Raw genomic sequence first — 13,446 nt, forward strand, 5'->3', positions numbered from 1 at the left:
GCTTTAACCCTACTGCATTGGGTTTTCTTTGATCAGGCAACACTTATGTATCAACTTTCGGTTTTCAATCCGATTGTTGTTATATATGCGGCTTTGGCGCCGTCACTATCAACAACAGGTATAATTCTCAAATAATCTTTATAGATCGTTAATCGTTAATGGATTTATCAATGTATGTTGTTGTTCTTTGTTCTTTGTTATCATATTTCTGAATATTGTGCCTGAATTGTGACTTCATTGTGTTATTTACTTATTTTGTAAACATCATTGAATGATTACGTTGCAGATGAGGTTTTAGTTTGTGGTTTCTTTCCATTTTAGATCTTGATGGATTTGTATCTATGAATTGTTTGTTGTTCACCTCAAATTAAAGTAGCCTAAATTTCCTAAAGTCCGTTACTTATTTGATATGCCTAGGTCTTTTTTGGGGTACTAATTTTTGGGAGACTTCATGTGTCTATATGAATTTTGTGCTTTTTAGATATTTAGCTAATACAATTTTTTTTTTTTTTTTGTAGTCTCCAGTTGTTGCAATTTTACCTGGGTACATGGTAAGCATAAGATGTATAACTTAAAATGCATAAGCTCATGCTTTTTATGTTGGTTTCTTTATCTTTGCAACTTTGTTTACGAAATATAATATTTTCTTTAGTTTTGGTGTACTCGATACGCACCTGTGGTTAGGTTTTTAGTTGCTTATTGCATATCCAGTGAAAAGGTGATATCAGTAAGCCTTGATATGTAGATATCATTGCTTTTTTTTGTTAAAAAAAAGAAAGTATTATCGTAGAGGTGGCAAATAAGAGGTCAACTTATGTTTATTTGGTACAGTATATTTAGCTTATTGTGGTGATGAAGAATTTAAAAATATCAAAACGGATGGTGAAATGTTTTTATTTTAGACTCTATTTTGATTGATATACGACATATATACAGGTATTCAGAAAGGCAACATTCTACTACTGAAAGGTTACACACTTTTGGTATGTCCACGTATTTTTTTCTATTAAGTTGCAAAGTTTTTATTTACCTGGATTTTACAGTTCTTAGAAAATGGCAACCTTCTGCAAGAATGGACCCTAGCAGCCCTGCTGTATGCGTGATTGCAGTATATAACCATGCCTGATTGCTGCCATGCTATGTGCCTGATTGCTGCCATGCTACGTGCCTGATTGCTGCCATGTTTCTTGCCGATCGCAGCTAATAGTGTGCCTGATTGCAGCCCTCCTGACTGCGGATAACAATATTTTTGTGATAAAATGAGTGACCCAACTTATGTTTATTTGGTATTTAAATTTGCTTATTCTGGTAATGGAAAAATTGGTCAATTCAAAATCATTGGTCAGCTTAGACTATATTTTGATATAGGACCTTATCAATGTATTCAAAAGGAATTTAGTGCTTATCATGTGCTTCTTCATGTTCTATGTTTGTGGGTGACATTTTGTTAATTTGAATATTTTGATAAATGGTCAGGTACTCAAATGAGTGTAGACAGGGTGTTTTTTTTTTTTTTTTTTTTTTTTTTAAGGATAGAGGAAAAGGGGTCACATCTGTAAGTTATTACTTCATGTTGTTAGTTGATGTGTTGTTAATCATGATTAGTTCTAACCTTACTTCTTTGTCTTCTTATTAAACTTTATTGTTATTGCCATTGTTGTTGATGTATATATGAAGTGCAGGGGTTATTAGAGATGCACAAATAGTGAGGAAGTGCAACAACATTAATATGTCTCTGCTTATGAAGGTATTGCTATACATTTGACACGCAAAAATAAGAAAAGGTGGATGCCCAACTTCATTTGTATCTTAAAACATTAGAAGAACAACGGCGAGGTAAATAACCGTTTCCTTTTATGAACAAACATATTTTGCAGCTATGATGTTGATATACTTAATGGTCCTGTTTATGAATTGTTTAGATTGTTGAATCAGCAAGATAGGCGTGTGGGGTAAGAGATTGTATTAGATCATTGTGTAATCTGGGTGGAAATGGGCCCAACGAGTTGGGTAGGCCCCTGCAAACACTTCTGTACCATTTTTCAATTATAAATATGTATATGTGTTAGTTAAGTATTTAAAACGGCATTATTAAATTTGTAGTCTACATATCTGAATCAAAGTGATGTGGAAGGTTGTGATTCTCTAATACGGGGCCTAAAAAGAGACAAATAAAGAGATGTTGCTCCTAATAGATATGAACTTCCAGGTTTGGTAGGCACCTCAGTTACTTCTAGACAAATAGCTAATAGGCGGTCGATATTGTATCGTAATACCGATAACCCTTCATCGTATTCGCGGATGTGTATTGGTATAGATGCAACTGCAAATGGTGAGTTTTTTTGTCTCTTTTTTTGTACTTTATTTACTCATACCTAAGTAAGTATGTTTTGTATTTGAGTTGTTGGAAGCAAGTTCTGATGATAATTATGGAAAAGTAGCCCATGATAATGGTATGGTTGCACCTGTTACAGCTCATGATAATGATTTTGTTGCAGTTGCTAATATTATAATAACTTTTACATCTTCATGTCTATCAATAGTTTGCTTTACATTTTGTCTCTATCGTATTTATTGATATGTATGCTATGTATTTTAGTTGCTGGGATCGATTCTAATAATGATCATGGAGAGGATATTTACCATAATGGTTTTATAGTGCCTACATGTGAAAATGCAAGTCTTATGCACATGAGCCTAATGTAAAGTCTTCGTTGCCTCTTTGTTTCTCAAATAGACATTAGGGAATCTTACATAAACTCTTTGTTGTCTCTTTGTTTCTAACCTATGATTTGTTTTTGAAAACGTCTACTTAAACGCAAAATATTGATAACTCATAAACTCGAAGAACCACCGTCTACCCAAATGCAACCGCCGAAACGCGTGGTCCGTCATTTATCTAGTTCTATACAAACTTAGCAGTATTGATGTGGTTGCAAGTTATTTGATCACTCACTTGTATTTATTTTAATTACTCGTATTACACTATGTATCTTACTATTTAAAATTAGAGCCAGAAAACAGTACTAGGCCAAATAAAAGATTGGAACTAAAATTAAGTCCAGGTCAAATAAACCATTTCATCTCAGATTTGGCAATTTTATGTTGGAGTCCTACCATTGGAATGCAACTTTTGGTTATATTGTATAGTAGTACTCAAAATTTTTGGTCCGCGACGCTGCCCCTTGACCCTCGCTATTTCCGCGACCATGTCTAGTAAACTCTTACGAGGAGTATTACTAGAAATCTCATGTTTTCAAGTAAATCGCAATTACTTAACATGGACATTAGATGACACTAAAATAACCAACATGATATAGCCTTCTCGATGGCACCAGCATGGGTCGAAGATGAGGCGAGTGTGGGTGACTTCATTAGCAAGTTAAGTTGGTCCAATATAGAAGATGGGCGCTAGTCATCGAGCCAAGATAGGATAGCAAGTGTGTTGGTGTATCTAAGATTGTTATTAGACATTTGTATGTTATGTAAACTTAGTTACTAAGAAAACTTAGCTATTAAGTTTTCTTAGCTATTAAGTATTTTTAGTCATTAAGTATTCTTAGCTATTAAGTTTTCTTAATTATTCAGTATTCTTAGTTATTAAGTATTATTATCTATAAATAATACTTAGATATTTTAGTTTTCTTACTAGTTAAGAAATTATCGGTATTCGTGATACTTACCTCTTAAGATTTCTTAGAGGTTAAGTAAGTCACTTTTTGTAAGCCTATAAATAGGAGTGTAATCATGAGTTGAAATATATAACCAACCTTCAAATTATTTATATTCTACGCTTTCATTATTTATTCTAATCTACTTAGCAACAAAGTCTTGCTATTTTAATCTTTAGCAACAAAGTCTTGCTATTTTAATCTTTCAAGTGTAGAATTCTATTATATTCTTGAACATTTACAGTGGTATCAGAGCTCTCTTCTTAAGGGGCTGTTTTATTCACGGTAAAGAAATTTTAGACTAGACATGACATCTAGTTCAACTGCTCCAGCAATCCCAACATTTAATGGGTTGCACTATCACATTTGGGCAGTAAAGATGAAGACATATTTGAAGTCTCAAGGTTTATGGAAGGTTGTAGAGACTGATGAAGATCCTCCAACACTCAGAACAAACCCAACTGTTGCTCAACTAAGAAATTATGAAGAATAGTTGCTGAAGAAAGATAAGGCACTTACATGTTTACATTCAGGACTTGCTGATCAAATTTTCACCGCAATAATGGACTTGGACACACCAAAAGCTGTGTGGGATAAAATCCAAGATACCTATGAAGGTTCTGATAGAGTAAAAGCTGTCAGATTATTGACTCTCAGACGAGAGTTTGAATTATTGAAAATGAACGATGATGAACTCGTAAAAGATTATTCATCACGAATAATGGATATCACGAATAATGGATGTTGTTAATCAGATTAGACTTCACGGTGATAAAATTGCAGACCAGAAAGTGGTGGAAAAAATCATGATAAGTGTTCCTCAAAAGTTTGAAGCCAAAATTTCCGCAATAGAAGAATCTTGTGATGTTAGCATGCTTACAGTTTCTTAACTAACCAGCAAGCTTCAAGCACAAGAACAAAGGGTCTCTATGAGATTCGAAGAAAAGGTGGAATGTGCTTTTCAAGCATCTTTCAAAAATAACAAGGCTGGAAATTCAATTCAAAACACATATAAGAGAGGAAATTATAAAGGAAATAAAAGTTCAAACTCACGAAGCTCCTCTTCAACATCAAAGAAAGGTACTTTTCCTCCATGTAAAGTTTGTCAAAATACAAATCATCAAGAAGTTGATTGTTGGTTCAAAGATAAACCAAACTTTAAGTGCAATTTTTGCAAAAAGTTTGGTCATATTGAGAGATATTGTAGAGCAAAGAAAAATCAAGGTCAAACAAAGGAACTTCAGTTGGCAAATGTCACTGAGGAAAATCAGGAAGCAAATGAACACTTGTTCATGGTCTCACATGTGGATAAAAGTTTAAGAAGACTTACATGGCTTCTTGATAGTGGGTGCACTAGTCATATGACTTCAGAGTTGTCATACTTTTGTAATCTTGATACTAAAATCAATACTAAAGTGAAGCTCGGTGATGGAAGAATTGTTCAAGCTAAAGGGAGAGGCACCATTGCGTTTAAAACAAAGCAAGGTACCAAATATATTTTTCATGTCTTATATATTCATGACCTTGATCAAAATTTGTTAAGTGTTACAAAAATGATGAAAAATGGCTACAGTGTGAATTTTAAGAATTCTCGTTGTTGCATCTCTGACACTACCGGTTCAATATTAGCAAATCTTGATATGGTAGATGATAGTTTCTACTTAAAGCTCGATTTTGTGGATGAAAGTGCTTATCATGTTGTGGAAGATAATAGTATGATATGGCATAAAAGATTCGGTCATTTCAATAACCGAACACTGAAGCACATGTATACCACCCAACTAGTCAAAGATTTGCCTATAGTTACCGAAGTTGATCTTAAATGTGAGGGGTGTGAATTGGGGAAAAATCACAGGTTGCCTTTCTCAAAATCTGGTGTGACAAGAGCCACACACAAGTTAGAAATCATACATTCTGATATTTGTGGTCCTATGTCTATACCATCCTGGAATGGCAACAAGTATTTTATACTTTTTATCGATGATTACACACAGATGTGTTGGGTCTATTTTCTCAACAATAAAGCTTCAGTTTTTTCTATCTTCAAGAATTTCAAGAAACTTGTTGAAGTGCAAAGTGACAATACTTTGCGTATTTTGAGAACCGACAGTGGTGGAGAGTATACTTTAAATGAATTTGAAGACTTCCTTCAACAACAAGGAGTAATTCATCAGGTCACGGTTCCATACTCGTCACAACAAAACGGAGTTTCTGAGAGGAAAAACAGAACAATTATGGAGATCGCAAGATCGATGATTTTCGAAATGAATCTAACCAAGACATTTTGGGAAGAAGCCGTTGCAACTTCTGTGTATTTGCTCAACCGATTAGCAACAAAAGCTGTGAGTAATAAGACTCCGGTTGAAGCTTGGTCAGGAATCAAACATTCAGTCAAACATTTGAAGGTATTTGGTTCTATTTGTTACTATCATATTCCAGATGTCAAGAGGACAAAACTTGATGCTAAAGATTGAAAAGGAATTTTGGTTGGCTATGCGACAGAGTTAAAGGGATATAGAATATACGATTTGACTGATTGTAAAATTGCAATTAGTAGAGATGTGATTGTTGATGAAGGAGCCTACTGGGATTGGAATATGAAGGAAGTTAAAAGGCATGAAGCTTCTATTTCAGATCTCCAAAATGAATCTCATTATGATGATGATCCAAAATTTGATGTCGAAGACACAACTGACACCGAAGTTCTGAGAACCAGAAAAATTACTGATGTATACGAGTCTTGTAATCATGTTATTATGGAGCCCGAAAGCTATATTGAAGCTTCCAAACACGATGAATGGAATGAAGCCATGAAAGCAGAACTTGAAATGATTAAGAAAAATGAAACATGGAAGCTTGTTGATTTTCCAAATGGTAAGAATGAAGTAGGTATCAAATGGGTGTTTAGAACTAAGTTTCAACCTGATGGTTCAGTTCATAAACACAAAGCAAGGTTAGTAGCAAAAGGATATTCTCAAATTACCGGTGTGGATTTTAGGGAGACTTTCGCTCCAGTTGCTCGTCATGACGTGATCAAGTTATTGTTAGATGCAGCTGCTCAACACAATTTGAAAATTCATCATCTTGATATGAAATCTGCATTTTTGAATGCTGAACTTGATGAGGAGATTTATGTAAAGCAACCTCAAGGCTTTGAAGTAGCCGGTCAAGAAGATAAAGTATACAGACTATATAAGGCACTTTATGGTCTAAAGCAAGCACCAAGGGCTTGGTATTCTAAGATTGATGCTCATTTGATAAATCATAATTTCAGGAGGAGTCCAAATGAGTCAACTCTTTATGTGAAACAATTAAATTCTCAAGAGGTACTGATTATCTCTCTTTATGTTAATGATTTACTTGTGATCGGAAGCAACGACAATCTTGTTGAGGAGTTCAAGAAACAAATGAAATGTGAATTTGAAATGTAAGATTTGGGACTCGTGCATTATTTTCTTGGAATTAAAATTAATCAACAAACTAGTGGTGTTTATAGTTCTCAGAAAAAGTATGCAAGTGACATGCTCAAGAGATTCAACATGTTTTCATGCAAACCAGTCACATCACCACTTATTTTAAATTGCAAGTTGTCTAAAGAAGATGGAGATAAGCTAGTTGATCCAACTCTATACAGAAGTATTATCGGGAGTCTATTATATTTGGCAATCTCAAGACCCGATTAAGCTTATGCAGCTAGTTTATTATCAAGGTTTATGACTTCACCAACTAGTTCTCACTTGGGAGCTGCCAGGAGAGTCTTAAGATACTTAAAAGGTTCTCTCGATATGGGGATTATGTTCGAGAGAAACAAAGATGTGAAACTTGAAGGATATTCTGATAGTGATTGGGCTGGAAGTGTTGATGATATGAAGAGTACTTCTGGTTATGTTTTCAATCTTGGTTCAGGTGCATTTTGCTGGAACTCAAAAAAGCAAAGCGTTGTCGCACAATCTACTGCAGAGGCAGAATATATTGCAATCGCGACTGCTGTGAATCATGCTGTTTGGATAAGAAAGTTGTTGTCCGACTTGGATCTTACTCAAGACAGTCCAACAGTCATCTATTGTGATAACAAATCTGTTATTGCTATAGCAGAGAATCCGGTGCAACACGGAAGAACAAAACACATCAATGTCAAATATCATGTTATTCGAGAAGCCGAGAAGAATAGAGAAGTCAAGCTGAAATACTGCACCTCCGATGATCAATTGGCAGATATGCTTACAAAGTCTCTCACGGGAATGAAGCTAGATCAATTGAAGACTCAACTTATGATGTCCAACAACAATCTTAAGGAGGAGTGTTAGTGTATCTAAGATTGTTATTAGACATTTGTCTTATGTTATGTAAACTTAGTTACTAAGAAAACTTAGCTATTAAGTTTTCTTAGCTATTAAGTATTCTTAGTCATTAAGTATTCTTAGCTATTAAGTATTCTTAATTATTAAGTTTTCTTAGTTATTAAGTATTCTTATCTATAAAGAATACTTAGATATTTTAGTTTTCTTACTAGTTAAGAAATTATCGGTATTCGTGATACTTACCTCTTAAGATTTCTGAGAGGTTAAGTAAGTCACTTTTTGTAAGCCTATAAATAGGAGTGTAATCAAGAGTTGAAATATATAACCAACCTTCAAATTATTTCTATTATACGCTTCCATTATTTATTCTAATCTACTTATCAACAAAGTCTTGCTATTTTAATCTTTAACAACAAAGTCTTGCTATTTTAATCTTTCAAGCGTAGAATTCTATTCTATTCTTGAACATTTACAAAGTGCAAGAGGTGGGGGTGGAGTTGGGCTTAACAAGGTTGGCCACATTTTTAGGTATAATATGGTTTGAGGCCCAAGAGTATTGGGCTTGGAACTGTTTTAGGTCTTATCAATTATGCCTTCAGGGACCTTGAGTTGTTCCAGATAATATTTTTTATTTTTTTTAGAAAAACTGTAAATCATTGATTAACACATACATACAGGAACATACATCAGTACGTGAACAAGCCTACTGTTATCTCAGACGATGAGCTTTTATCCGATCCCGATTATTTACAAACTATTCACGTAGACTTCTCGGAGTTGGTGTTCCAGATGGGATGATCTGTAATCCCTTTCTCATCTCCATCGTTTATATCGGTCTATTCCAATTGCACTTTTTTCCACCTAAGCAATACTAAAATACATGTAAAGGATTATACAATACAAGCAAATTGGCTAGAAGCCAACACCAATAATCAATACAGATTAGACCTAAATATTTTAACGCACCCAACGATCCTAGAGCATTGTGCCAACAAGATGCGAATGTAACTCACAACATTAAAAGTTTATAACAAGTTCAAATATGTTAATAGAACAAGAGACGAACACCAATTACTCGAAAAAACAATAAAAATGGTGACGGTGAAGGGTTTGCGATGATGACAAAACAAAGATGAAACAAGCAGGCTAACGGGGTTAGTGGGTGATATAAACATTGATAATATCTAGAACGATCACTCTTGAATGTCGTCTTTTGCTATTATTGTTAAAAATTGACTTGGAGTTTCGAGTATTTAAAGTTGAACATCAAAGTCTTGAAATAACCCTAGATGGCTGTTGGATGCACAATGCAGAAACGATGAAGTCAGTAGAAAAGGTTCATTCTGTTATATCACACATCGCCCAATAAAAGAAACAAAAAAATAATAGAAGACTGGCTATAAAAACCAAGGCCTGATGGCTAAGATCAAGTTATCTATTATTATCATTTTAATATCTAAATATCTGATATGTGAGCTATCGGCTCACTCGATATTAATTGTCTTTCCCATCGAGAAAGACCCATCACGTTAGCTTGCTATTTGGGTCTTTGCGAGTTGCCTTGGCGCTGCACTACTGCCTTGGCTTGGCTCACCCCTCCAAATATCAGTTTCAACTTTTTTAATATTAAAAATAGAAATAGAATAATAATACTAATTTCTAAATGAAAGACTTCCTGTTTACATCTCTTCAGTTTCAACTTTTTTAATAGTAAAAATAGAATAATAATACTAATTTAAATAAAAGACTTCCTGTTTACATCTCTAATTTATTTGAGAACGGGGTTGAGACGGTTGGGATCATTAAACGTCGAGACGGCGTTGACACGGTCGAGATCGACGTTGACTCGTACGTATATAAATATATACATACACATATTTTAAAGCCAAAAAACCTTCGTTCACCACTTTGTACCTATAATCGCTATTATCGTTAATATAATACAAAAAAAAAAGTAACACTAAACTACGTCAATTTTGATCGATTTGACCGGCTTTTGATCAATTTTAACCGAAATATTGACCTTTGACCGGCGTTGACCTGACCTTTCCCGCATTTGACCCGCCTTTTGACTGTTGACAGACTTATTAGACAACGAGACGGGCTAGTCACCAAAACGTCGCAACGGATGTCGCGACGGACGTCGTTTACAACATTGTGTGTATATCTGTATTGGCAACTTGTTGCATTACATTAGCTTAGTGGATATGCATTCAACGTCTCTACTTTATTTTGAAGGATATCGATTTGTGTGAATATCCTGGAGTTGATGATAGTTGGATGGAGGTCATCTCTTCACAGGGATCATCTTTACTTTCAGCAGATCTTTCTGGTTCGGATGTTAGTGATTGTGGTTTGGTTCATATTAAAGACTCTGAGAACATCCAGGCCTTGAACTTTAGTTTCTGTGACCAGATTTCAGATAAGGGGCTTGATATTATTAGGGGTACTTTTCTTTTTTTGAGGCTATTATGCTTATAACTATGGATGATAATGGTTTTTTATCATGATATTCATTTTAACCATATGATAAGCACTTTTAAGTGCATTGCCCAAAACACGAAGACTAAGGCCATTCTGGTGCAATGGCACATACATGTCTTATTCTTTCTCATGTATAAAATATATGTTTTTTTGTTCAGGTCTTTCAAACTTGACCACTTTGAGTCTTAAAAGGAACAACAATATTACTGCCAATGGGATGAGTTTGCTTTCTGGTTTAGTCAACTTGTTAAATATGGACTTGGAATGATGTCCATGGATCAAAACTTGGTGTGTGAGTATCACTTCCCAATATAAAAAGATTATAGATAGATGAATACATAGGCTTAGGCTATCAAATCAAATAAGTTTGAAAACCTCTGCCCCAAACTTTTAAAATGTGCAGGTAACGAACGGAGTGTGTTAACGTATAGATTAAAACTAATCATAATTACAAGTTTGCAACCAAAATTCTATGTTGCAGCCTACTACTTTCATCTGCAACAAAAAGGGCAAACATATTCTACTTACGATTATGATTTGAAAGCAAATTCAAGATTTAAACTATTAATATTTTTCTGAACGATCAATCTCGAGTAATGTCTTTTGCTTTTGTTGTTACATATAACTAGGAGTTTTGAGGATCTGAATGAACATCAACGTGTTGAAACAACTCCAGATGGTTGATAGATACACAATGCAGAAAGAATATAGTCAGCAGAAAAAGTTTAATTCAAGTTATATCCCACATCGCCCAACAGAAGAAACAAAGTAACAGGAGACTGGCTATAAAAACCAAGACATGAGATGAGGAAAAACATACCTTTCTCGGCCTTTTGGCTAAGATCAAGTGTAGTATCTGTTCTTATCAGTTTAATATCTGATATGTGAGTCATCGGCTCACTTGATATTAATCTTATTTTTCATGGGGAAAGGCCCATCACCGTAGCTTGCTATTGGGGTCTTTGCGTGTCGCCTTGGCGTTGCACTACTGCCTTGGCCTGGCTCACCCCTCCAATTGTTAGTTAAAATCTTTTATTTATGTAAGTTGAACAGATTCGTAAGTTTATCTGTTGTTCCATGGCTGCCTTACTAATTCTTCCAGTTAATCAAAACATTTGAAATAAATACTCAGTGCTAAGCAGAGTATTGTTTGACCCTATATTATTACAATCAGATGTCCATTTGTCTATATTTCTAATTAAAATTATGTTTCATATATAATTATTGTGGATGGTTCAAGAGGGAAGTAACCAGAGGAAGCAAAATTTTTTTTTTTTTTTTTCGTTTTTTGAAAAAACTTTGTTCACGAACATTATAAGATGAGATGAAAATATGAACATTTAGTAGACACTTTGTGATAAATGTTTTTATTTTGGCGGAAAAACGCTCGAAGAAGTAATATATAACAATTATCGTGTTTTTCGAGCGTATTTTGAGGTTTTAGCTATTGGGGTTTAGATATTAGGGTTTAGATATTAGGGTTTATAGGGTTTAGATATTAGGGGTTAGAAATTTAGGGTTTAGGGTTTAGATTTAGGGTTTAGATTTAGGATTTAGATTGAGTTTTTAACACGAACGGTTTAGAGTTTAGGGTTTAGGGTTTAGGGTTTGGTGTTTTGGGTTTATGGAATAAACCCAAAACACCAAACCCTAAACCCTAAACCCTAAACTCTAAATCGGGCTAAATTTTACTTCACAAAACATGAAAAAAAAACGTTCATATTCTTCACGAACAATATTATCTTGAATGTTATTTTTGTCTATCGTTTTCCCGCATAAATAATAATATTCATCACGAAGTGTCTCTTCTAAATGTTCATATTTTCGTGTGATCTTGATGCCGGAAAAAAAAAATCAAAAAAACGAAAAAAAAAAAAATTGCTTTCCCCCCGCTTCCCCCGATTGGTTACTTCCCCATTGATCATGGCCCATTAATTATTAAAGGGATAGAAGAATGATTGAAAATTCTTTGTGATTCTGCTATGCCTGACTGACTCTATGCATTGAAATTAGTATTCTCTTGCAAGATAATTGCTTCTGATATTTTTAACGCTATTACGTCCCTTGAAGACGAGGTTATGGTGTTTTTCTTATGGATCCACTAATTCGGAACTTAATTTGAAAGCCATATTTTGACCCGGACGTTTTCAGGGAGGATAATTGGGCAAAATCTTATTAAAGTCTAGTAGACATCTTAAACTTTTGAGATGTTGATGAACATTGCAAGCAAATTAATTCATAACTGAATTGCGAGAAACTGTTGATATAAACTGGTTTCAAGTCAATGCATATTTATCTTACTGATAGCACACTCTTTAGGAAACAATCCGACTGATAATCAAGTGCGGTTTCAATTGCCGGACGTTCACCATTCAATAATAATTTTCAATTCCATTATGTGGTTTTCATAAATTGCTTCATGATTGAAGCTTATTTTTCAAAAAACACTAATATCTTCCTAAAGCTTCCATCAGGTTTAGTAACCCCATTTTGGAATTAAGTTTATTAAGTTTCAAATGGTCATTTACCCTTCACATCATCTTACATAAAAAGTTAGACCAAGTTCCATCAAAATCACTTCTTTTAACTCAGAACCATCTTAATAGTTACCAAACGTGACCATCTTAATGTTTGTTTTGATGAAACAATGGGATTGTAAATAAGTAATGATGTATCTTCAGAGTTTAAAACAGAAAAAAAATAACCAATTTTTAGCTTGCACAAAATTATATGTAGCATGAGTACATTTGTTATCTATGTAAAATTCATAAGTGAATTGTCAGAAACTGTAGATATAGACTGGTTTTTTTTTTCGAAAAGCAACAAGAATTTATATTAAACACGAAGGCTGAATGGGAGCCCAGCCCATGTACAGGTACATCACAGGAACAATATTGCAGGCCCTAAAGCCGCAACCAACGATGATCAGTTGCAGAGAAAGCAACCCACAGACACAAATTCAGACTACTACTTAACATAAATTACATGAA

The 13,446-nt window shown here is 34.2% G+C and overlaps 2 non-coding genes across 2 annotated transcripts; both read left to right on the forward strand.

Moving 5' to 3' along the window:
* The first annotated feature begins 9,371 nt into the window (after positions 1 to 9,371).
* On the forward strand, positions 9,372 to 9,571 carry LOC139895466 (U2 spliceosomal RNA). The gene has a single exon (XR_011775909.1). It is a non-coding gene; the product is annotated as a U2 spliceosomal RNA (small nuclear RNA).
* Positions 9,572 to 11,272: 1,701 nt separating this feature from the next.
* Positions 11,273 to 11,468, forward strand: LOC139895449 (U2 spliceosomal RNA). The gene has a single exon (XR_011775896.1). It is a non-coding gene; the product is annotated as a U2 spliceosomal RNA (small nuclear RNA).
* The last annotated feature ends 1,978 nt before the right edge of the window (positions 11,469 to 13,446 follow it).

The sequence above is a fragment of the Rutidosis leptorrhynchoides genome, chromosome 2, assembly GCF_046630445.1.
Source record: "Rutidosis leptorrhynchoides isolate AG116_Rl617_1_P2 chromosome 2, CSIRO_AGI_Rlap_v1, whole genome shotgun sequence".
Taxonomy (NCBI): Eukaryota; Viridiplantae; Streptophyta; class Magnoliopsida; order Asterales; family Asteraceae; genus Rutidosis; species Rutidosis leptorrhynchoides.